We start from the raw sequence: 4,306 nt of genomic DNA, 5'->3' as shown, positions 1-4,306 counted from the left end.
AAATTCGAAACCAAAAGTGAAGATGATAAAATATGCGTACTAGCTCTCGATGAAATCAGCTTGACAGAAACATTGTCTTATGACCAAAAGACTGATGAAATAGAGGGTTTCGAAAATTTTGGTACAATGGGAAAAACGAACAAAGCTGCAAATCAAGCTCTAACGTTTATGGTAAAAGGATTAAAATCAAATTGGAAACAACCAGTGGGTTATTTTTTTTTCTCGAGACTCGTGTCCGGCTGAAACCCAAATGAAACTTTTTTACGAGTGCATACAGAAATTGAACGATATTGGCTTAAACGTCAAAGTACTAGTGATCTGCGATCAAGGCACGAATAACAGGAAAATGTACAAATTAATGGGCATCAACGAGGAAATGCCATATTTTTTGTCACCAACTAGGGAGAAAATATTTGCAATGTTTGATCCACCCCATCTTTTGAAAAGTGTTCGGAACAATTTTAGCAAATACGTCATCTTAACCAACAGTGGCACAGCAAAATGGGAACATGTGTTACAGCTCTTCGATCTGGAGCAGAGTAATGGAAAATTTCGACTGGCTCCAAAGTTGAAAAAGAAACATGTGCAATTAACTAATTTTTCAAGAATGCGGGTTCCACTAGCATCCCAACTATGTAGTCGAACTGTTTCGTGTGCAATATATACGTATACATCTCAGGCAAAAATGAAATTTGATGCGGTATTTACTGCAGAATTCCTTGAGATAATGAACGATTTATTCGACATGTTCAACTGTAGAACTGTCAATTTCAATCGCAAGTTTTTAAAAAATACTCCCTGTAAAGGCCCGATGACAGATAAGTCTCCTCGTCTGGAAATGTTTCAGGTAGCGTTAACGTGGCTGAATTCCTGGGTTTTTAAAGGTTGCAGATTAAAACCATGCCATGTGTGGAAGGCTTGAAATTGTCTATACGATCATTAACAGCACTTTGGGATAATTTGAAGAGCGATTATGGATTTAAATTTCTACTAACTGGCAAATTAAATCAAGATTACCTTGAAAATTTCTTCGGAGTAATGAGGCAAAAAGGAGGAAACCGAGATCACCCTTCACCTCTGTTTTTTAGAAAAGCATATGCAAGCGCCAGCATAAATCAATTATTAAAACCAACTTCAAAGGGTAACTGCGCAGAAGATATGGATAATATAATGCTGGACATCGATTCAGTGAAATGTAATAAAAATTTCCACGTAGCGGAAACTCCTCTCGAAGATTCAGTATTATCAGAATTCAATGAAGTAGAATCATCATTCCAAAAAGAATTTGTTTTAAGTGTAAACAATAACGACGACTTGAATTCATTATGCTACATCGGGGGGTACATTTTAAAGATATGTTTCGAAAATAAAAACCATTTAAATTGCAATTCCTGCAAAAACCAGCTGTTACGCTTACATTCAACATTCTCGCACGAAGATACTTTCCTCTCGTTTAAAACTTACAGCATCGCCACTGCTGATCAAATTACTAGACCCAGCACAAAATTTATGGATTTCCTCAACAACGCCAGTATAAAATTTGATAATGTCTTCCCAAAAATATTTCATATGAAAAGCATTAAGGTACGAATATTTCGTAATTTAAACGCAGAAATAACCACATTAAGTTGGTTTCAACCGAAAGAAGATAAATGCTCTATTCTCCTAGACTACGTTATAAAATATTTTATAAGGTTTAGTATATTTGCTGCCTTAAAAAAATTACGGATACAATACAATCTAACAAGAAACAGGAACGTTTAGATAGGAAAGCTACGAAAGTCGGCCATAGTGCAAATCAATAAGCAATAATTAAAGGTACTTAGTTATCTAGTATTAAATTACTATTTTTATACTAGACTGTCATTAAAAATTTCACTAGTTAAAAATGTTCCTTTTTTGAAGTCATTTTAAGAAACTAAATTGTGATATAAATATAGGCTTCTAAATTTAAAGTCTTAGCTTACCATTTTGCTATAATTGTGATAAAGTATGGAAGCTAAAATCACTGTTCCTATTTAGTAATAGTTTGTGATAAATGTTATTGGCAAAGCCATTTAAAGTTCAAACTAGATAAGTTCCTAGGAAAATGCTCAAAATATTGTTAGATTTTAACTTTTTGGAATAAAGGAAATTTTTAAAAATTACTATTTGGTTTTGAATATTACTCTTATTTAAATTAAAATATAAAGTAATGTTTTTTATGTAATGTTTGATGATAACTTAAACAATTATAGAGTAATTCCCATTAAGTACCATTTTTTTTAAAGTAACCTAGTTCCAATAGTGTATTTTTCTCGACGTACCTTGACCAAGTTCAACCAAAATTCGGTTCTTTAAAATTCGCACCAAAGCCATCTCCCTTGACACCAGGATCGCTACGAGCGCGGAGGGGGGAAAGAAAAAAAAACCTGTTCGTTTCTCTAGCATTAGCGGTATAGCAAGTTTCACATCTCCTTAGCGATTTTACGATCTCTGGTTTGTAACCTCGAATGGAGGTTTCGAATCTTCACTTCTTTTAAAACAAAATTCGGCTACGGGGAAGAGTTAACTTGTATTTAATGCGGACTTGTTTCACTAGAGGTTTTTTTAATATTTAATTTTGGTTATGATATGTTATGAGCTATTTCAAGTGCCAGAGTCAATTTGGTTTTTTTTAGAAGTTTAAAAGGGCTTTGATTGAAGATGGTTAGTATATCTTTTTCGAAGATTTTTGAATATGCTTAGCAGATCTACTCACTCTAAAAGAGTAGGAACCCACAAATGTAGGGGAGAAGCCCTTATTTTAACTATTAAAGCTAGTAGTGTAAATGGTGAACAGGAAAAATGTATTTCTATTATTAAATTTAATTTTCTTTTTACTCTCTAAACCTCAGAAAAAGGTTAAATTAAATTAGTTACATTTATATTAATTTTCATATACATTTAATGATTCAGTTACATATTTTTTCCTAGATTTATTGCTTTGTCTAGGTTAGCAGATTCAACCACATTGTTGTGCCTTAAAATAGGTACCAACAACCACCGGAAGTTCACTGTGAATTAATAGCTATAGATCCTCTTTCGGAAGATTCAAATCACGGAATAAATCATTATTTAACTATATCCGTAAAATATTGTACAGAACACGCATATTTCGTATTTATTCAATTTATATATAAATGACATAACCATTGTAGATAACGAAAACTCAATCACATTATATGCAGACGATACATTACTAAATGGAGGCTCAAATCTAGAACATATAATTTATAAAATGAATCTACAGTTAGATAGAATTAAAAAATGGTTAACCTATAACTTCCTAGAATTAAATAAGGTAAAAACGGTGTATATGATTTTTTAAAATGTAAATAAACCGCTAATGGTTAAATTAGGGAATCATATTCTAAATGAAGTAGCCAACAAACGCAAAAGGCACGAACGATATCATTGCAGCGACTAGACAGGATTCTGACTTAGAGGCGTTCAGTCATAATCCTACGGATGGTAGCTTCGCATCACTGACCACTCGACCAAGCACATGTACCAAGTGTCCGAACCTGCGGTACCTCTCGTACTGAGCAGAATTACTATCGCAACGACATGTCAACAGTAGGGTAAAACTAACCTCTCTCACGACGGTCTAAACTCAGCTCACGTTCCCTATTAGTGGGTAAACAATCCAACGCTTGGCGAATTCTGCTTCGTCTGATAGGAAGAGCCGACATCGAAGGATCAAAAAGCGACGTCGCTATGAACGTTTGGCCACCAAAAGCCAGTTATCCCTGTGGTAACATTTCTGACACCTCTTGCTTAAAACTCTTAAAGTCAAAAGGATCGATAGGCCCCGCTTTCGCTGTCCGTATTCATACTGAAAATCAAGATCAAGCCAGCATTTGCCCTTTAGCTCTACTGTTCTACGCGAGGTTTTTGTCCTCGCTGAGCTCGCCTTAGGACACCCGCGTTACCTTTTGACAGATGTACCACCCCAGTCAAATTATTTTTCACTTTTAGTTAAAAAAGGAGTACAGATCAAAATGACCACCAGCTAAAGGAGCATGAGAGCTTCCAACTAACTTATAATTAAAAATTTATTTTTAACAAAGTGGTATAATGAGCAGAGCTCAGAAACACGCGCCAGAGCTTCAAAAATCGATTAAAAAAAACCAAACCCACAGGGAACAAAAGGTGGCGACCATTTTACCCCGACGACTAGAACCAAGTTAACAAAAAGGAGTATAAAAGTTGTAAACGGGCAAGACAGTTAAGAAAATACCGAAAAAAGGGGCGATGGACGAGTAAAAAAGAATTTTGCAACGAG

The 4,306-nt window shown here is 34.7% G+C and overlaps 1 pseudogene; it reads right to left on the bottom strand.

Moving 5' to 3' along the window:
• Positions 1-3,290: 3,290 nt before the first annotated feature.
• Positions 3,291-4,040, bottom strand: LOC149921209 (large subunit ribosomal RNA; annotated as a pseudogene; the record flags this gene model as incomplete).
• Positions 4,041-4,306: the final 266 nt, after the last annotated feature.

The sequence above is a fragment of the Leiobunum rupestre genome, chromosome 11 (genome assembly GCF_980474605.1).
Source record: "Leiobunum rupestre chromosome 11, qqLeiRupe1.1.hap1, whole genome shotgun sequence".
In the NCBI taxonomy this organism is placed as follows: domain Eukaryota; kingdom Metazoa; phylum Arthropoda; class Arachnida; order Opiliones; family Sclerosomatidae; genus Leiobunum; species Leiobunum rupestre.
Note: the sequence above shows the minus strand (reverse complement) of the source record. Positions and strands in the feature narration are given on the sequence as shown.